Source organism: Copadichromis virginalis, linkage group LG23, assembly GCF_057382275.1.
Source record: "Copadichromis virginalis isolate Kocher_CV1m ecotype Utaka linkage group LG23, C_Virginalis_male_GT1.1, whole genome shotgun sequence".
Lineage (NCBI taxonomy): Eukaryota > Metazoa > Chordata > Actinopteri > Cichliformes > Cichlidae > Copadichromis > Copadichromis virginalis.
The window spans coordinates 37484834-37507069 of NC_140639.1; the positions used below are offsets into that span (position 1 = coordinate 37484834).

General features: G+C 39.1%; 1 pseudogene; it reads right to left on the minus strand.

Annotated features, from left to right (window-relative positions):
- Positions 1–12949, minus strand: part of LOC146681543 (ATP-binding cassette sub-family C member 4-like) — a 22652-nt pseudogene extending 9703 nt beyond the window's left edge.
- Between the last annotated feature and the right edge of the window lie 9287 nt (positions 12950–22236).

Genomic DNA, 22236 nt, shown 5'->3' on the forward strand with positions numbered 1-22236 from the left:
TCTACATAATGCTGGATCTCTTTCCTCCAGCTGAAGCGTTTTTTGACAAACTGAATTAGATTTTTCATCTGAATGAATATGTTTCCTTAACTTCTGTAACTGAGTAGTTTTGTATTAACACATCTGGTCCAGAGACTTTGTGTTGTAAGTTAAAAAATTAATAACAATTTGGAAACGGAAATCTCACCTGACGACTGGAGATCAACGTGTGCTGGAGCTCACTCTCAGAGATTACACACCTCAGAGTAACAAACTATAACTGGTCAATGCAAACATGTTTATCCCCTGCCTACTTAAACCAGCATAAAGGGGGACAAACCTCCTTGAGGACCAGGATCTGGTCAGCCGTCCTCAGATGCTGGAGCTGGTGTGTGATGAGGATACGACACTTGTTCTTCAGCAGGCCACAGATACACCTGATTTTGATAAATAAGAGGGGGTTTTTGCACGTTTGTGACTGTTGCTTTGAAATAGTTCCATATAAATAAAACTGAACTGAATGGAATTAAAACAGTTCACATGAACTTCAATCATGCAGTGTGTACTGTCGAGCATGAGCACGATTCTCGACACCATTATTAATCAGGGTATACAGATAATTAGCACCGAACTCTTTATTACTCACTGCTCAAAAAGATGTTTTCCAACTTCTGCATCCACAGCACTTAAAGGGTCATCCAGGAGGTAGATGTCTGCATCCTGATATACAGCCCTGAAAACAAGGACACACAGTGGGGGAATCTTATTTGTCAGGAAAAAGACTGAACTTTCACATAAACTATAGCAAATGTAACAGCACAAGTGTGTGCATGCAGGGTAAAAATACATGCACCCCAACATCTAGCTACTTGTTGCCTCTAGTTTAGGTTCCTTAGAAACTCAGACTAACATTTGAATGCGTCACGGTGATACAATACGTGTAAGTTTTCTTCTAGGTAGCGTTCTTACTACATGATGTCCATGTACCTTGCCAGGTTGACACGAGCTTTCTGTCCCCCACTGAGTGTGGCCCCTCTGTCCCCGATCAGTGTCAGATCTCCATCTGGGAACAGCTGCAGGTCCTGAATTTGAAACAATGGAGGCGTAACTTGCCTACAATCATCAAGGGCATGAATGTCATGATAATTTTGAGTTTTTAATGATTTATTTGAATTGTTCTTTTTCCAGAATGAAACGATTGTACAGAAAAAAGGCCCTGCTCCAAAGTCGACACCTTCAAGCTTGATTGAAATTTGCCGTTCCCCCACATGGACAAACAAATAGCTTCTGATAAAATGTTTTATGGTCAGACAAGAGAAAGACTGAGATGTTAGACCACAATATATTTAGAGGAACAAAGGTGAGGCTTTCAAAGGCAGCTCTCCCAGGATGGCCAGCTCCATACCAGGACACTAACCAATTTAAACAAACTGCCAAGAAGAGTGGTCAAAATATCTAGACAGAATCCACCAGAAGATCATTGATGGCCTCCAAAAGTGTCTGTTTGAAGAGCAACTTGCAAAGTGATATTGAACTAAATACAGCTAAATGAACACCAATAAATTGGTGAGTATATATTTGAGGTTGTTTGTATATTTTTGATCCATAGATTAGAAAAAATCCCAAATAAAAGCTTAAACTTGTTTTAAAGTTATTGAAGATGTGTGCTGTACAATCATTCCACTATAGAAAAAGAACAGTTAAATAACCATGACATTCATGCCTGGGATGAGTGCATGCAAACTTCTGACCACAGCTGTACTTCAAATGAGACATAAAAGAAAAGCACAACTAATACTGCTTTAATTTCAAGAAAAGATGTGACGTCCCAAAGTCAAATTTCAGAATTTGCTCCAAAACTATAGCAAACAATGCAATTAATCAATATGATTATAATTGACTTTTGAAGGCTGCTGGCTTTTATCAAGGTCATCTGATCATATTGTTGGAGCTAATCAGCATTTTCTATAGGTAGGAACCCACCTTGTAAGATTTTACACCAGAGGGTAAAGAGCGGTTCGCCTTGAGCTGCTGGCCTAACATGAACTGGTTAACTTGCAGCATTATATCTCACCTTCTTCAGAGCACAGGCTCTGAGGACCCTCTCATACTTTTTAGGATTCAGTTGTTTCCCGAACAGGATGTTGCTGCGGATGGTTCCAGGGAACACCCAGGGTTGCTGGGCTGCATAGCTTATTTGACCTATGACCTTTAATGTGCCTGTGTCATAAGGCAGCTCTCCCAGGATGGCACTGAGCAGAGATGACTGAAGAAAACACAGATGTTATGAACATGTGACCCTGAAAACACAATTTTGATACTCAATGTTCTGACCTAAAGGCTAAATGGTAAGTCAGTTGCGGACCTTTCCGGCCCCCACTGGTCCGATCACAGTGAAAAGCTGGTGTGACTCTGCTGTGATGGAAACATTGTGCAGAGATGGTGCATCCAAACTCTAAAAAAAAGAAGAAGAATGTATTAATTAATGCACAAATTTTGAATTTAAAATTATGCAAGATGACTCATTATCAATATGAGTTTTAAACTTTAACATTTACCTTATCCCAGTAGCAGGTCAGTGTCTCAATTTCAATAGCGTTCTCCATTTTTCCCTCCAAAGGCAGTGCGAGATTTTTTCTTTCAAGCTCTTCCAGGACGAGAAAATTCTTGAAAGATATTTAATGGACACACGTGCTTTGAAACATAAACTAAATTACCACAGTTCTCTTGCTTTACCTATCCACAAATTTAGAAACAACTACATTTAAGATTAAAAAGAGTTCTGATGTCACCACCAATCTTTTATCCATTTTTTTGCAGGACAGTTACAATATCTGCAATCAATCTGGACATCACTTTAGGATCTATTTGACAGATGGATTCTCCATGATGGAAAACATCATGAATTTCAATTCTATTTTAGTTCAACAGCACCAAACAAGCATCACAACAACAGTTGCCTCAACATGCTTTATATTGTAACCTAAAGAGACAATACAACAATGCAGAGAAAGTCCCAACAATCAGATTACTCAGATGAGCAAGCACATGGTGAGAGTGGGAAGGAAAAAATCCATTTTAACAGGAAGAAACCTCCATCAGAACCAGGCTCAGGGAAGACCGTAACATTAAGTCAACACGATTTTTGTTATGTAAAGTTCTCTGAACTTTTTAGACAATAGAAAAGTAGTAAATCGGTCATTATGGTACTAATGACAGATATCAGCTACGGTTTTGTTACTTGTATTCCAATTTATGAAAGAACAGAATTACCTTAATCCTGCGAATGCTCACAACAGTCTCTGACAATTTCTCAATGGCCAGAGGAAAGAACAGGGTCACTGTGAGCTTAATTGTACCATACAGGGATGCAGTGACAAACACACTGCTGGCAGTGATGGTGTTGCCCAGGAGGGCGTAGACAGTGAAGGTGACAAACACTGTCATCTTGCTGCTGGCAAAGAATGAAGCCATGTTGAGTCCTCGCAGGTAGGAGCTTTTTAATATCTGATGAATTTCTTTCCTAGGAGTAAAGAAGAACATAGGGAGGCTTAATATGTAAAATCAGAAGACTTTATTTAGAGTGTCACACCACTGTCAAAAAAAAGAATGCTCAAATGACTACAACTGAAATACTTACGTCTAAATAATTATTTTCTTCATCAGACCATGAAGAGTGCAAAGACATACTAACATACAAGACCTTGAACTATCAGGCCTCATCTTATCTTAAATATCACCCCAATAGAGCACTTTGCTCTCAGACTGCAGGCTTACTTGTGGTTCCTTGGTTATTGTAGTAGATAGAGCGACTTCAGCTTTCAGGGCCCTTTTCTGTTGAACCAGCCCCCAGTTTGGATTTCAAGATTAGCATTAAAGTTTTGCTTTTTGATAAAGTTCATAGTTATGGCTGGATCAGGTGACCCTGGCCCTGAAACCTACCTAATTTATGCTTGTGTTTCTTCTTCACTAACCTCTTTTCACCCTCTGTTTATACACCACTCTAGAGTTAATCATTAGTTATTATTAATCTCTGGTTCTCTTCCACACCATGTCTTTATCCTGTCTTCCTCCCCTAACCCCCAACCAATTGCACCAGATGGCTGCCCCTCCCTGAACCTGGTTCTCCCAGAGCTTCCTTCCTGTGTTTTTCCTTCCCACAGTTTTCATGTCTTTATCACATATTTTCTGTGCATTTTTTGTATTTTGTGGTCTTATATTTATTAGCCTACAAAGATTGAGTTAACAAGGTTTATCACGTATAATATGTGATTCTTGATATATTTACAGTGATGCTTCTTGTTTTGTTTTTTTTATTTCCTCTCACACAGGTGGTTGTTATTGTCTTTTTAAGTTTGTATTTAAGCTTCCCAGTTTGAATGTTAGACCCTCGTGAAGTTTCTCTAGTCGATACACGTAGGTCAAGTTTATCCTCGCTGTGCTTCTACAAATTGCATTAAACTTTTTTTTATCTGGCAGTACAGTGGTTCTGAGTTTTCTGCTTTTTTGCCAGGAAGTGGTACAGTAGGCAACGTAAAATCACCGAACAGGGTCACTGGATGGTAAATGGACTGATTCTTATATAACCCTTTTTTACTCTCGAAAAAAATGAAAAATAATGTACATTTCAAAATTATACAAAAAGGTATTTTTCAGGGAACACAAAATGGGTTAACAATTTAAAGCTGTTGTGCAGCAATGGAGGTTGATCAGGTCTTGAAAGCTGGTGCTACTAATTCTTACAGGTGTTCCAGCTTTTCTGGATTACTTACAACCCCCTCTGCCTGCATGAAAGCAGTGTTGGAACACACTGTGGTACCATGCCCTCGTGAGCATCAGCTGAACAGCACTGTACTGCAAAAAGTAGTTTGTGGTGAGAAAAAGGTTTCTGAGAGTTAACAGCTTCCGTGATCGGTGGCTAACAGGGCAACAGCTTTAAACACAGCTTAATAATGGTCATAGTAAGTCTCAGTTTCAACTGTGAAGAGAAGACTTCGAGCTGCAGGTTTGACAGGACAAGCTGCAGGAAGAAAGCCATCGCTAAGACGTCAGAATAAGACAAAGAGGCTTGCCTGGGTCATGAAACATCGCCACTGCACTACTGAAGACTGGAAGAAGGTATTATAGAGCAATGAATCAAAATTTGAAATCACCGGTTCATCACGCAGGATCTTCGTACGCAAAAGGATGGCTCTACAGTGTGTGGCATCAACTGTCAAACATGGAGGAGGAAGTGTGATGGTCTGGGGCTGTTTTGCTGGATTCCAGCTCGGTGACTTGTACAGAGTGAGAGGCACCCTGAACCAAAATGGCTAACACAGCATTCTGCAGCGCCATGCAATACCCTCTAGTTGGTCAGGGTTTCATCCTATTGCAACATAATGACCCAAAACAAAAGTCCGAGCTATGCCAGAACTACCTCAGGAACAAAGAACAAGATGGTAAGCTGGAAAACATGGAGTGGTCTCCAGTCTCCAGACTTAAACCCCATCGAGCTGGTTTGGGATGAACTGGACAGAAGAGTGAAAGCAGAGCAACCTAAAAGTGCCACACATTTATGGGAACCTCTGCAACCGATATGGGAAGAACTTTCTGAAGAATATTTGATCTCTGTTGTAGAAAGAATGCCACGGGTGTGTTCAGCTGCCAAAGGTGGAATTATAGAATACATTTTGGTCTATAAATTGATTCCATGATAATTGTTTTACTTGAATTGCTTATTTGTACTATGCTTTCACTTCAGAGTGCAATGCAACATTAAACTGCATAACTTTCAATTATAAAATGGAAAAATTGGGGTGTTCTAAAACCTTTGACCGGTAGTGTACGTGTATCGAGTCTGTCAGTACTTGCCTGACTACATTGTGCCAAGTGTAAAATTTGGTGGAGCGGTGAGATCTGGAGTTGTTTTTCAGGAGTTGGGCTCATCTTAGTTCCAGTGAAACTAACTCTTGATGCATAACAAGACATTTTGGACAATTTCATGCTCCCAACCTTGTGGGAACAGTTTGAGGACGGCCTCTTCCTGTTCCAACATCATTGTGCAACAGTGCAGAAAACAACATCCAAATAAACATGTATCAATGAGTCTAATGTGAAATAACTTGACTGGCTTGCACAGAGTCCTGACTTAAACCTGACAGAACATCTTTGGGAATAATTAGAGCGGAGGCTGTGAGCCAGACTTTCTCATCCAATATCAGTGTCTGACCTCACTTCTGGAAAAATGGTTAAAAATTCCCATAAATATACTCCTAAATCATAATAAACCTTATGGATTAACAATGGGATGTCACTCAATTTCATATGCGTGTGAAGGCAAACGAGCAAGAACTTTTGGCAATATATCTTGGTGTTGCATGTATCTCATGCAACACCAAGATCATGTGTTAGTTTGCTTGACCAAAGGCTCAGTCCAGCATAGCGTCAACATATCGTTTGGTAATGATGGAATGCTAATACTGGGAATACATTTAGCTTGACTCAGCAGAAAATGACAGTTAATTATAGATTTGACCTTACTTTAGAACATTAGCAAAACAGCTTTAAAAAAAATTGTTTGTCGAAAGCTTTGGTACGGCCTCTAAGGACATTCAGTGCGGGGCCTCTCACAAGAATGTAATGATTCAGCATCTGCAGAGGCCCCGAAGCCTGAGGCCTTGCGCTTGACGGAAAGAACGTAACGTTCTTTGTTTTGTGTTTTGATCAAGATGAAGGGTTTTGTCTCTTCTCTACAAATCATTAAAAAAAAAAAACAACTTAAAATCCATTTAAAATATAAAAATAGACAAACCATTTCACCATAAATCAACCCTGTGTTAGAATCCAAATGTACACATTACTTCATATTTACTACATATTTAGTAGTTTTGTAACTGTGGATATCTTAAGAAGTCTTTATTATCAAAGACTCATTGAGACTTGAAGGTTGACTGTAAAACATTTTTCTTCCTGAAACTGTAACCCTGAATTAATCATGACTACAATGCAACCCAAGTTTTCACACAGAAAAATAATGTTGAGCTGTTGTATAATCCACACCAAAAGTTCAAGCTTCACCGACTTCCTCACTCTCTGTCTGTACATGGCCAATATTAAAATACTGGCTTCTGTAAAGCAAACCTCTTTATACCATATCACCCCAATAGAGACTTCTGACTTACACGTGGTAAGTATTTAAAATCAGAATGAAGAAGGCAGAGCCTCCCATTCAATGCTGGTCACTAGTAGTGACAAATTTCCTCTGTGGTTATTCTAAGTACATTTAAGCTGAAGATGGATGGAAAGTTTTGAAGGCTACAATGGATTACTGCTTGATGTCACAAGGACTGATTTTGAGTGGGTTTCTTTCAAAGAATCTCAGAAGGTGTTGATGGGAACAATAAGTGACAGTTAACATATAAAGTGCAGAGCAAACATAAAGGATTATCATTAACCAGACATCAATGCTGAGAAAGTTGAGGATTAATGAATTAATACAAATCTAAGCTGTTCTTTAAGAGCAGTACATCAAAGCAATAAGGAATTCTCCTTGTTGTTAATTCTGATTAATTCTTCTTGTAGCTAATCCATATGAACTCCCATGGGCCCTAAGAGGTTACCAGAAAAAACTGTGATTGCAGTGATTTAAAGAAATTGATGAGCTCTGCAGAGATAAGAAAATCCAATACAGATCATGCTATTAATGAAATCTCTTTACATTTTCCCAGACATGCCTAACTTTATATGCTCAAGCTCTTTGTTCTTGTTGATGAGGAGACTCATAAGCACACATAAAACATTAGGCACACCAAAGGATGTTTTCAACTGTATACTCTAACTAAAAAAATATAGGAAAAATCATGCTGGATATCAATGCTGACTACACTATGGACTGTGTATTGTGTAAGGAATGAAAGGATGTCAGATTGTTTCATCGAAATGAAAATTATCAACCTATAGAGCTGAAAAATATATATTTTGTTGAAATATCACTGCAGCAGCTCAAAATGGTACTTAGCAGTTTGTATTATTCCCATAAGTTTAACTGACTTGATGCTATAATCTCATCAAAAAGTGTTCCTTTGATTTTTACATGTATAGGACCAGTTCTCCGCTGTTCCAGAAGAGCACAGTGGTTCAACATGGATCTCCGCCTCCAGACAAACCACACATTATGTGAACCCTACATTTCTCATTCGTTTGGCAAATGAGAAAAGTTCCTGGGCTGATGGAGCAAGCCTGATCTGTGGTATGATCTTTCTTTATGCCCCTGAAGTTTATCGGTCCTGTTCACTATTTTAAAAGACAGCTAAAGACATGTCTGATATTTTCAGTTCATTTCATTTCCACATGTGTCGAAGCATTAATCATATTGGTCGTTCCAAATCATAAAACTGCAGGATGACGAGTCAGTTTATTAAAATATTTATTTTGACAGTTTTTGATTCACTGTTTATACTCATAATTATTATGGGAGCACATTATAAGAAGAAGAAATTCCTCTAAAAAACTTAGCTGATTCTTCATAAAACCTGTAGTTCTTACCTTCTGACTTCAGTCACCAGAGCTGAGAACGGTTTCTCCCAGGCATACATCTTGATTATCCTGATACCAGACACCACTTCGTTCATGATACGGATTCTGTTGTCAGTAAGGACTGCTGTTTTGCTCCTGCAAATATAAGCACCATTTACACTGTGTCCATTAGAGGCTAAAAAAAACATCTAATCAAAATTGTATAAAAACAGGCAGACAATGCGCATAATAAAAGAACGTTATCGTCAGAAACAATAATGTCCAGCTTCTGTATTCTTCGTCCATACCTGAAGATGCCAAAGAGTTTTCCAAACCAGGTTTGTATCGGCATCATGAGTGCGATGGCTGCTACACCTGCCAGGCACGAGGCACCGATCTCATACCAAAGGAAAACAATGATCACCACTGCTTGGAGAGGTCCCACCCACAGGTAGTGCAGATTAAGTGTAATCTATAGAGAGCATGATTGTTGACGTGCAGAAAACATGCTGGACAACTTGTCCAAACCTTACAATTTTTTACAAATCTGTGTGAAGATCTTGATGTTAAGGGCACAACTTGGTTTAAAAATGTCATCAAATACAATTAAATAATCTCATCATGTGTTTGAGTACATGATTCTCTTACCTCATCGAAACGATTAACATCATTTGAAAGGAGGTTCACTATTTGCCCAGTGGTTGTTTGTCCCATGGATTTAGCACTGAGTCTGAGAGCCTGATGAGAGGAATTTTACTTAACTGCTCAAAAAACAATTTTCACAACACCGACAAGTATAGATGGATCCATCGGAACATATTTCTGACAGAGATAAGCTGACAACTCTTCATTTGTACAGATTTTTCACTGACCTTCCTGTAGATCATGTGACACATAGCCACTCTAATCCTCATGCCTGTTCTTAGGACATGATAGTAGTAGAGATGTTGGAGGATAGTCAGTCCAAGCGTGGAGATGGACATCGCAGCAGCGTAAACATACGCCATGCCAAGACTTCTCTGATCATCGGGGTCACCATTCTCAAAGAAAAGGATTATCTTCCCCAGAAGAAGTGGCTGGATCACTTTGATTGTCTCCTTTATGACAAAGACAATGAATGCAAGCTTACATTCATCCTTTCCCAGACTTTAGGAAATGGGTTCAAATGGCTGCTAGATATTTGAGCCAATTTTTGTTACAAGAAAGGTCTCTGAGTACATTAGCATGCTTATTATTTCATTACAAATAACTCATCTGACACCTCCACATGACCAGTCGACATACCAGGAAAAAAACAAATATCCCAGCCATTGCATAGGACCTTCCATAGCACTTTATAAGGACTCTGGTGAGTTTTGGCTTCAGGAGTTCCTTTGTAGCATGTCTAACTTCACGGTCCCAAAATCTGCAAGATAAACATGGAGATTATTAGATTAGGCTAACCTATGAGGTAACTGTGAAAGGTACAACTTCTCTGGTACAAACAGAAGTACACACTATAAGTTGAAGTTAAGCAAACAACATTTTATGTCAATCTAGACACAACATTGATCTTTAGACCAATCTAGAACAACAAATGGCAATGTAACTATTTAGGATATAGTCACACCAACATTTTAAAAAAATCATTAGCAAATAAACCTTCCAAATGAGAACCATACGGCCGCACAGTGGCAACATACTCATTTGTTACAAGAAGTATCAGGTTAATGGAATGGCAAACAGCAATTCAATGATCCACCAGTGACACTGCCACTTACATCTTCATCAAATGAATGGCACAGAGAGCTGGTTAGCATTTCTGACTGAGAGAGCTGGGAACATTTACACGTGTGGCAAAAAAGAAGCTACTTCTTTAACAATTTTATAACAATTACTATTAAAAACTATTAAAACTAAGTTAAAAATAAAAGCAAAATTTAAGTGTGGACTTCCTACCATCACCAACTGCTTGCTCAAAGGGGGTCACTGACTTGTTAAGGTTTTCTCTGTAGTATTATGGGGTCTTACCTTACAATACAAGGTGCTTTAAGTTGGCTGTTGTTGTGATAAAATGGAACTGAATTATTTAAAAGTAATGAGCTTTATTACAGCTCTTTCTGTTGAACTTTTAGTGTTATTTTTAGTGACAGGATGCCTGTTGGGAGCATCGGCATGTTTCAGGGAGGCCTAAGGTTGGGTTTGGCCTGTTGTGAAAGGAGTTAATACATCAAACAGGAATAAGTAGATTGACCTGTCAGAATAACACATCAGGTGTGACTCACACTACGGCAGCACTCCCTGGCAATTCAAAGAAACACACAGCTACTGAACAAGCATGCAGTCTCTCCTGGCAAAGCACCAACAGCTACCTGCTTGTCTACAGATCATATTTGTACAATTCACCAGGGGAAATGAACCCCTGAAGAGGTGAATACAAACAGAAATATCATCAATAGATGGCAGACTCCAGAAAAATATTTTGGGGTATTATTCTACTGTGGTAGACTGGCCAGAAATGACTTTTTTTGCATCATAAATAGATAACAACGCTTCTTCTTCTGGACTGCTTAAAAGACCAGTTCATAAATAGTACTAAAAGTGATCAAGAGCTCAAAAACCTCTGGTGCTAGGCCAACCATCCAGCTACATGTAAAGGAAGTGACAACAAAACCATAGGGTCTTAACCCATAACTTTCCTGGGTAGAAGAATTTTTTAATGTTATTCAAGGCAATATTTGACTAAATCACATGTTGTGAAATGGGTTATTTGGGTAGTATGCATAACCACATTACTCATTGACTCAAAAATAAATCTCTTCTCAAACTGGTCATAGAAAATTGTAAGGACCTATGTCTGAGCCATCATCTTCTCAGTCTCTCAGATTTGACTTTTGTTAGTGATCCAATAATGCAACACAGCAGTGTAGTACCTCTGTAGCTCCTCTCCCAGGGCTTCAGACTGATCCTCTTTAAGGATGCTATACATATCATTTTCCTCAAGTCTTCGCTTTTGGCCAAGCTGCAGCAAAGGGGTTAACCAGCTGAAATAGAAAGACAGAAAGTATTCATGGCGCTTCACCTGTCCCTCATTTTTCCATATTTCGGCCTTATTCCAAAAGAAGGATTCGATTCATTTTCCACCTCAGAATTCTACACACGATACCCCACGATAAAAAGCAAAAAAAGTTTGCTCGGCTTTTTGTACTTATGATATTTTACTGATGTCTGGGTTTTAAAAAATTAGCTTTACAGATCAACTTGGCTTAAATCACACACATTAGCATGCCCGTCAAAGTCCGCCTTCCCTGGACACACACACTCACACACACACCATCCCATATCCACCACGTTTTTCAAAAAAATACTAACAATAAAAAAACACCCAACTTTAACTTTAAGAGAATAAAAAAACAGTATAATGGGACAGTTCATCTTAATTTAACTCTGTGTTTTTCTGGCAGTAAAAGCACCTGTTAATAAGCACCTGTTTGCATAGCCTGGTGTCTCAGTGTATGACATTCAGTGTATGTCAGGTTAGCAGAGGGGAAAAGCAGACGTATCAGAAACAACATAGCAAAGTTTTCTGCTTCTCCCAGTTTAATAATTCTCTGGTCATGTGTAGTGAAGCCTCCCTTGGTATCTAGAAAGAAGTGCACTTTGAACATTCTGAAGGTGAGTTATTACTCAGTTACTCAATGCTTTCAATATAGACATCAAAAGACCAACCACATATCTATGTAGTATTTGTTTGTGTGGTACTCATACTATGTATTAAGCCAGTTTAAACCATGAGGGCTACATTAAAGCCTACAATTGCTTTTCCCATTCATGAGTTATGGTTGAAAAACTCAAACAAGTCCAGAGCTACCTGACTCAACTCTGCTGTTCAAAATCTATTCCACAAATAAATGCACAGAAATAATACACACAGCGAAAAGCTGCACATACTTTCTGTGGATTTAGTATTTTTTATGACCTAATAAAATAACCCAGGAGTTTTTTGTTTTGTTTTGTTTTTTCAGTGTATGGAAGTGATTCTACCCACTTTGAATTAAAGTAATCAGTCTCAGTTTCCACTATTATGGTCTGAAGCATGTAAACACCGGCTTTTGAATAAATTCTGAAGTATTTCTTGCTTGCCTCATGTGGTCCGTGGGGCACAGCATTGCTGGGATGGGCTAATCCTATTGATTTTTCAATGCGTGATCAAGTTATGAGAAACTATTTTTTTCAATTAAAAATGCATCCTGGCACAGATTAAATCCCCTTGTAAACGGGTTCATAGTTCTAGTTAACTCAGAAAAACCACAATTAAAACGATATACAAACATGTATGCATGAAATCAGCAGTTTGTTGTTCTTAACTGATTACCTCACCGCTCGGTCAGAGTTAGATCACGCCGTGAAATCACACTTACCACAAAAAAACTCTTGAAAAAAAGCTGGCAGTTGCCAGCGGGTTGTGCCTGCCGCCCGTGCTTGTCACCTCCATGGTCATACTGGGGATAGCTCAGCCGGGCGCATCTCTGCACGCTGTACGCTCCACTTCATTCGGTCCGTGTAGTAAGTGGAAGTTATGTAAAGCTCAACCAATAACTGTTCAGGCTGGAATTTAGCCGTTTAAGTTATTTAATACGGTGGCCCCTAGAGACAAAGCACGTACAAACTCCAAAACACATGCAAACTCCAAAACACTTGCAAACTCCAAAACACATGCAAACTCCAAAACACTTGCAAACTCCAAAACACTTGCAAACTCCAAAACACATGCAAACTCCAAAACACTTGCAAACTCCAAAACACTTGCAAACTCCAAAACACTTGCAAACTCCAAAACACATGCAAACTCCAAAACACATGCAAACTCCAAAACACTTGCAAACTCCAAAACACTTGCAAACCCCAAAACACATGCAAATTCCAAAACACAACGGAAGTGCTCCAGGACGCTAGGGGCAGTGTTGAGCTTTTGTTACCTAGTAACTACACAAGCCAGGAAGTACCAATGACCGGATTTTGGGCTGTATCCCAGGGTCAATGTCTGCAGCCTTAAAGGCCGCATTTTAAGGCCGATTACGTCACAGCGACACGACGAAGGCTGTCCCAATTCAAAGGCTGCTCGAAATGCGGCCCTCAAATGCGTCCTTAATTTCCCAGAATTTTAAGGATGGGTCGGTGTAGCCTTCATGGCCCAACATATCCCAGATTTCATACCGCGTGGGTGGTGTGGATAATTTTGCCAAAAAAAACGGCGGAAGTGGAGCCGCCGAAGAGTAAACTTTCAGAAGTAAGTACTGAATATTATGTCACTTATTTATGCGCAAATGTTTTTATAATGAAGAACATTAAAACATTACTGTTGGCCACATGTCGGGAAAGTTATGTGACATTAGCGATGTTTGTACTAACTTGGTTTTAAAGCCTTTACTTTAAAATATACGCCGTTCAATAGTTGACTTTAATCTTACAGAGAATGTGATGATTTTATGGATAATTAAAGTCAGTCATATATCCACAAACACAACAAGCTGAAAGTCAGTGATGCTGCTCGGTTTGCAGTCCTGAATATCACGGCACAAGCAGGATTCACTGCACTGTTAATGTTATCTATGTTATATTGCTGCCTTTGTTCGGTGGTGTCGAGCCAAACGGACTTTAACGTGTGTTTGAACGAGCTGACGGTTCACTCGTTAAGCTGAAAGAAAGATGCTTTAATCACAGGAATCACACATGGTAAATGGTAAATGGCCTGTATTTATATAGCGCTTTACTAGTCCCTAAGGACCCCAAAGCGCTTTACATATCCAGTCATCCACCCATTCACACACACGTGATGGCAAGCTACATTGTAGCCACAGCCACCCTGGGGCGCACTGACAGAGGCGAGGCTGCCGGACACTGGCGCCACCGGGCCCTCTGACCACCACCAGTAGGCAACGGGTGAAGTGTCTTGCCCAAGGACACAACGACCAAGACTGTCCAAGCCGGGGCTCGAACCGGCAACCTTCCGATTACAAGGTGAACGCCCAACTCTTGAGCCACGATCGCCCGTCGTACACGATCGCCCGGTGGTACAGATGATACACATGTGTCCACTGTACCATCTGGGAACTCTTCTTGTTTTGTAACACAAAAACACAATCCTCCTTCTCTTGTGCTGTTTTGTAGCAGTGTATACACCTGAGACTGTCACCTGTCTGTCCGTCCTGCACTCTCTCTCTTTTTCTTTCTCTCTGATTGTGGAATAAAAGTATGAACATTCATTTATAAGTTACACTTGTGTTTGAATCCTGCAGCTTATCACACATTTGATTTCCATGTGTGACAACTGCAAGTGTCCAGAGTGAGGACAGACTGAGGGACCCACTGCTGCACATCATCTGTGAGGCTTTGCACCCCTGATGATCCACCAGGACAAACTCAGCAGTGTGTGAGGAAGAGGAGGAGGAAGAGCCAGCAGCAGCTGACAGATGGAGAGAATAGACAGACTGTTCCCTGTTTTTGAAGGACTGCTAGGAAAGTTTAACATAACTAATTGTCTGTCCTGAATCAGTCTTATTAGGTAATGTTCAAATAATTTTGAAGGCCTTCAAGTTACACACTATGAAAGGCAGCAACAAGTTTAATATTCAGAAACCTAAAGTATGTATCAGCAGCAGAATGGAGCTAAAAATAAATGTTTGTTTCAGTTCTATGAAGCTTTGAGTATTTTGGATTAGTAGTACTGCTGTGTTTGTTGCATCATATTACTGTAATTGTTTATATGCTTTATATATTCTGAGGTAAGTTGATCTATAGTGTTACATCATATTCTTTAAGGATGTTATGTGTTTGTATACTTTCTGCCCAGTTTGACCCATTTAGCAGAAGTCAGCCTGTTTAAGGCTCTGATATCTATTCTGTATGACTTAAAGCAGTTATGACATGGTCTGATTTTCTCACCCAATAAAGGAATATTCAATATATCAGTCTACTCTTCATTTTATCAGAAACAGTTATCACAGCTTGTATGTTTTCTTTTTATAAATATATGTAAGCAATGAGCCAAATTTAGTAATGCCAACATACTGAAGGAACAACATTTGTCTCTTATATATGATACACCTATATATGCACTGTCAAAGGTATTTGACACAGAGTTCATGTTCACTGCTGTAATAGCTAATAATGATTAATATAATAACTATAATATTGGCCATATTATATTTACATTACCAAAGTGATATGACTTTAGTCTCATGAACAACATTAGCTAATTGTTATTTACTAACTTAAATGACTATTCAGTACAGAAGCCCAAAAATCATGTTTTACTGTCCTGTGGTCTCAGCCTCAGATACTTATCAAATCACACAAAGCTCTTGTAGAAACAAACAAACAAATGAACAAAATATGTTCTCCTTCATTTCTGTCAAACAAAGTTGTATGACACGTTTCCAGCGGTTAGTATCATGGTTGCTAGGCAACCTGGGAAGCGCGACGGAGACTAGACCGTCCCATACAGACAAACTTGCCGTTTATTTTGCAAATCGAGCTCAACACTGCCCCTAGCGTCCTGGAGCACTTCCGTTGTGTTTTGGGGTTTGCAAGTGTTTTGGAGTTTGCAAGTGTTTTGGATTTTGCAAGTGTTTTGGAGTTTGCAAGTGTTTTGGATTTTGCAAGTGTTTTGGAGTTTGCAAGTGTTTTGGATTTTGCAAGTGTTTTGGATTTTGCAAGTGTTTTGGAGTTTGCAAGTGTTTTGGATTTTGCAAGTGTTTTGGAGTTTGCAAGTGTTTTGGATTTTGCAAGTGTTTTGGAGTTTGCAAGTGTTTTGGAGTTTGCAAGTGTTTTGGATTTTGCAAGTGTTTTGGAGTTTGCAAGTGTTTTGGATTTTGCAAGTGTTTTGGAGTTTGCAAGTGTTTTGGATTTTGCAAGTGTTTTGGAGTTTGCAAGTGTTTTGGAGTTTGCAAGTGTTTTGGATTTTGCAAGTGTTTTGGAGTTTGCAAGTGTTTTGGATTTTGCAAGTGTTTTGGAGTTTGCAAGTGTTTTGGATTTTGCAAGTGTTTTGGAGTTTGCAAGTGTTTTGGAGTTTGCAAGTGTTTTGGATTTTGCAAGTGTTTTGGAGTTTGCAAGTGTTTTGGAGTTTGCAAGTGTTTTGGAGTTTGCAAGTGTTTTGGAGTTTGCAAGTGTTTTGGATTTTGCAAGTGTTTTGGGGTTTGCAAGTGTTTTGGATTTTGCAAGTGTTTTGGAGTTTGCAAGTGTTTTGGAGTTTGCAAGTGTTTTGGAGTTTGCAAGTGTTTTGGAGTTTGCAAGTGTTTTGGATTTTGCAAGTGTTTTGGAGTTTGCAAGTGTTTTGGATTTTGCAAGTGTTTTGGAGTTTGCAAGTGTTTTGGATTTTGCAAGTGTTTTGGAGTTTGCAAGTGTTTTGGAGTTTGCAAGTGTTTTGGAGTTTGCAAGTGTTTTGGATTTTGCAAGTGTTTTGGAGTTTGCAAGTGTTTTGGATTTTGCAAGTGTTTTGGGGTTTGCAAGTGTTTTGGAGTTTGCAAGTGTTTTGGAGTTTGCAAGTGTTTTGGAGTTTGCAAGTGTTTTGGATTTTGCAAGTGTTTTGGAGTTTGCAAGTGTTTTGGATTTTGCAAGTGTTTTGGGGTTTGCAAGTGTTTTGGAGTTTGCAAGTGTTTTGGATTTTGCAAGTGTTTTGGATTTTGCAAGTGTTTTGGAGTTTGCAAGTGTTTTGGATTTTGCAAGTGTTTTGGAGTTTGCAAGTGTTTTGGATTTTGCAAGTGTTTTGGGGTTTGCAAGTGTTTTGGATTTTGCAAGTGTTTTGGAGTTTGCAAGTGTTTTGGATTTTGCAAGTGTTTTGGATTTTGCAAGTGTTTTGGAGTTTGCAAGTGTTTTGGAGTTTGCAAGTGTTTTGGGGTTTGCAAGTGTTTTGGATTTTGCAAGTGTTTTGGAGTTTGCAAGTGTTTTGGAGTTTGTACGTGCTTTGTCTCTAGGGGCCACCGTAATTTAAGATCGCTTCACGTAACTCCACCTACACGACCATCAGTGCAAATTGAAAAGGAAAGTGAAACTTTATTATTATTATTATTAATATTATTATTACTACAGGACTAGAGGATGTCGTGTTTGGAACTTGAAAAGTAAGGGAGTCATGTGATCTTTTCAGTCTAGCTCTACCTGTGCAGCATTATTAAAATATGTCTGCTTTCCTAACACCTCAGGGTTTACACAGCCTCTCGACTTCTGACCACTGGTACAGGATCCAGCACAACCGAGACCCGGAAGAAAACAGACGGACGCATGGATGTTTTGCTTTCACACACAGAAACTTCCGAACGAAGTCCGCGAACCGTGCGTCACTACAAAACAAGTGAGAACGTCCACTCCGCTTATTGGCCGGTTGGGTGTCAGGGGCGGGAGCGCTGTGCTCTGGACTGCGTGTAGAATTTCTGCTCAATTTACGGCTAGTTAAATTCTGCATCCCAGAGTGCAAAGTATACGTGACTACGGGAAGACGTTAAGGTCAAACTTGAAGTAAGCCGAGTCAGAGCGGGATTACGTTGTCAACATGAACGAATCAGAGCTGTCAAAGTAAGGTCCGGGATCCAAAATCGGCCGACAACGACTCCAATCCGGACTGCTGAACTGCTTTGGACAATGTAAAGGAGGACATAAATGATGGACTTTTAACTGTATATTAATACGTTTTGCATCTTTTTCTACTAACAAGGATCTCTCCCCTGGCCATTCATCCTGCACCAAAGTATTTTAGTGATAGATAAACAACTGAAGGACAGAAAAGTTCCTGTTTTTCCAATACTCTGAATTTATTTTACACCACCCAAAACAAACAAACAAACAAACAAACAAACAAAACAAAACAAAAAAACCAAAAAAAAAAAATATTGTGGGTCCATAGTAAAACCAAAAATTAAATTGATAAATAAAATATCCTTCAATTACCAAAAAGCTTTCAGTTTTATAATTATAGGATAATCTGGATTTTATTCATTTATATTTACATTTATTTCTCACAGTTTAATTCAAAAAAGGCAACAGATCTATTTCTCTCCTACATCTAATTTTTCTTTGAAAATTACTTTTCTACCCCAAAGTGAAGGCCAGGGTGTCGAAGTCTCTGTGTGTGAGCTGCAGTAATAGCAGAAATTCAGTTTGAAATTACTCACTCACTCAAGTACCTACAGTTACATAGGACACAGGACGGTAAAGTTTAAATAAAGAGCAACCTGCTACTTGAATATTTTACACAAGCACAAATAAACGACTTCATATTCATTTAATGCTTAATGATAGTGAAACTGCTGCCATTCAGATGCTTTACTGTTGGTGTTGCATGGTGGATCAAAATCTGACTTTTTCTAATTTTGTGATTTTTCTGATTTTCTGTGTTCGTAATTCCTTTCTTAAAAAGTAAAATTATTTTTAATGCACCAAGATAATACTCTATTACAAGTAAGAGTCTAGCATTCACCCTCCTTAACTATAAGTATACAAGCATAATCAGCATAGTTTCAAAAAGTAGTCATTACTGACTACCTCCAGGGCAAATGTCACCTTCATCTCAAACAGCTACCTCTCTGCAAACATCAGTGTCTTCCTGCGGATGCAGGAGCTGCTCAGAAGGTACGGGGCTGTTATTGTAGCAAAAAGATTTGTGTGTATCTCGATACCTGTGTGCGTATTTCTGTGTGACTACATGAGCTCACAAAAAAGGGAAAACAATCATTTTTTAAAAGACCTCCAGTGGCATTCAGTCAATCCACAGGCTTTCACCAATCACAGTTCAGTGTACTAAAATTTGTCCTGGATGTGTTCCAACATCTCAGATATGCTGACTTATGAATGAGGGTTGAGTGTATTTTCATACCTTTATAAAAATGACAAGCAACAAGGAAATTGGGACTGACGTGCAAGGCAGTCAGACTGGCTAAGCTGCAGCTCACCTGTGAGACACTAATGAGTGGAAAACCCAGTAATCTGGAAAGATGATGCCAGCTTCCTCCTGATCAATGTTAGGGAGAATAAATGTTCCACATGCAGTGTTGGTCAAGTTAAGTGAAAAAAGTAATCAGTAACTAATTACTGATGCAGGTGCAGGTGTGCCGCAGCGGTCAGTGGAAGAATCCGCAAGTTTCTCTGTGAATTTCCCATTCCGTGGCAGCGTACTCGGTGCTTGTGTTTAGGGGTTTTTTTCGCTGTAAAAAGAAGTTTTGTTCCCACGCAGTGAGTGAACAGCGGACGCTAATGTTTTTGTCACTGGAACCTATGGTTTAAGAAAGATGCATTTCCCTTAAATTATATTAAATTATTTTAATATTAGATTTGTAAAGCCTAAAGTTGTATGGCTCAAAACTGTTACAAAACTATAGCAGCAGATAAACAGCACACATAAGCTGTAGAAACAAAGAAAAGGAACGCCAGGTGATCCGTTTGTAAGGAATTCAGTCCCACAGTGCATGAATCTACAGGAATATCAGCATTATCTCCACTGAGGTAACATTACAGTATTTATTCTACACAAGTATTGAAAGAATGAAAAACAGGCTTCAGGCTGCTGCGTCCACGTCCTCAGGAGCAAGCGTTCCAATATCTGTCAGGACTGGACACCAGAAAAAGAAGACTCAATATCCATGAAAGGCTGGATATTTAATTTGGGTTAAAATATCTTCAGGATGAAAAGGAAATGAAAATACAGACATGTTTATGTAACCCAGATGGAGACAGCGGAAACACACATCTTGCTTTACTCAAACACAACTACAGAAAGTTTCCTGGCAAAACTCAATGACTGGTTGTTGCTCTCTGGAATTGTTGCATGCACAGCGGTTTGTCTCTTTGTCAGCATTAAACCATACCTCAGCCTTCAAACAAGGGAAAGTGGTAGAGTAAAGATCCAAAGACATTTTCAGTCACATTGCTGCACAGATCCTGATGAATTCAGTTCAGTTTTATGTATAACAGTCACCTCAAGCCACTTTATATTCTAAGGCAACGATCCTACAATAGTAGAGACATAACAGAAGGCACACTGTGAAGGAGAGCAAGAGATTAATAACTAATAATTAAAGGCAAAGTGGTATACCGATGTGATGAAGAAGATACACTCAGTGGATCATGGGAAGCCTCCAGCAGCCTAGGCCTATTGCAGCATAACTAAGGGTGGGTTCAGGGTCACCTGATCAGCCCTAACTATATGCTTTAGCAAAAAGGAAAGTTTTAAGCTGAAGGGTTCAAATCCCGCCTTCACCTTCCTGGTCAAAAACTGATCTGATCTACGGGGATGTTGTTTCCATACGGATGTTCCAGACGCTTTTATAATGTGAGAAAAACAGATAGTGAATAGTGAATCTAACACGTCAGCCTTTTACAAATATCTGTTCCCCGTTCTCAGCATCAACATAGTAAACCAGGCATGGGACTGGTTAAGCAATAATTCAATTAGCTCAGGATAAAAATGGATTCAGAAGGCTGCGCTTGTGAGTTTGAGGTACAGCGTGTTCTTTTGTTTTTAGTTTTTTATTATAATTGAATAATAATTTAAAAGAATCTTTGAACACAAATTTGCTCTTGCTATCAAGTCTAACAAGGACATCTAAGAAATTTTGGAGAAGTACCTTTAACAGTGTAACATCTGCAACATTGTTTCAACTTTTATTTTAGAACAATTTTTCACTGTGACTATATATCAACAAAACGCAGACACCTGATGGTTATTCACCATCAAAACATTTGCTGGGCAGTTTCTCATAATGTCATCATCTGTTTTATAAGGTGTTGATTTAATGTACATTGATTTCGACATTTCCAGGCTCAAGTGTTTCTGCTGTCACTATCTTAGCTGCAAAACACAAAAAATGGATGGGTCTGACTGTGCATACTGGGCCTACAGAGAGGAGGTTCAGGATCTGAAGAGATTGTGTGACAACAACAACCTACATCTGAACACAACCAAGACCAAGGAGATGGTAATCGACTTCAGGAGAACAAAGTGATCTGAGTACTCCACCCTCTACATTGATGGAAAGGAGGTAGAAAGAGTAGAAAGCTTTAAGTTCCTCAGGGTCCACATCTTGGCCAACCTTACCTGGTCCACAAACATTTCCCACCAGGTAGAAAAAGAACAACCAAGGATGTACTTTCTTAGGAAGCCCAAATACCCTAAAGACTGCTAATTAACTTCTACCGCTCCGCTTATCTTATAGTGACTAACGAGTTGACAGCATCTCGCTAATGAAAATATGTATTTACAAAGACAGCAGCAGCTGTGCATGCCAGCTCAAGTAGACAGTGTAGCAGTGCCAAGCTAAATGCAAACTGCAGTGCAAAACGAGTTCGTTTGTGTTGCTCTCAGTTCAAGCCCTTTACAGTTAAGAGTCATAGTGATTTACAGCAGTGGTCAGGAATTTACAGAATACCGAGGTCAATGTTATCTTCCAACAGCTGTGGTTCCAAGATTTTTAATCTTATGACCCTTTAGTACTGTCTACCAAATGTCTACTGAAAACCATTTGTCATTCTGTGCATGTGACCTTTAATTAATGATTTTCAGATTATTTTAATAGATATTTTGTTATGCCCAGAAAAGTGTTGACTTTAATTCAAAAGCCAAAGACAGTCTATGTTCTACACCTCACATTTTTTTAACAGTAACAAAAAAAATAAATAAAATGGGTCAGTTGAATTTTGTGAAAAAAATGGTTGACACAATGACTTCAGCAAACTTTTGTCATTCAAACCTAACATTAGGTTCACAGTTTACAAAAGCACTGGTTAAGAAAA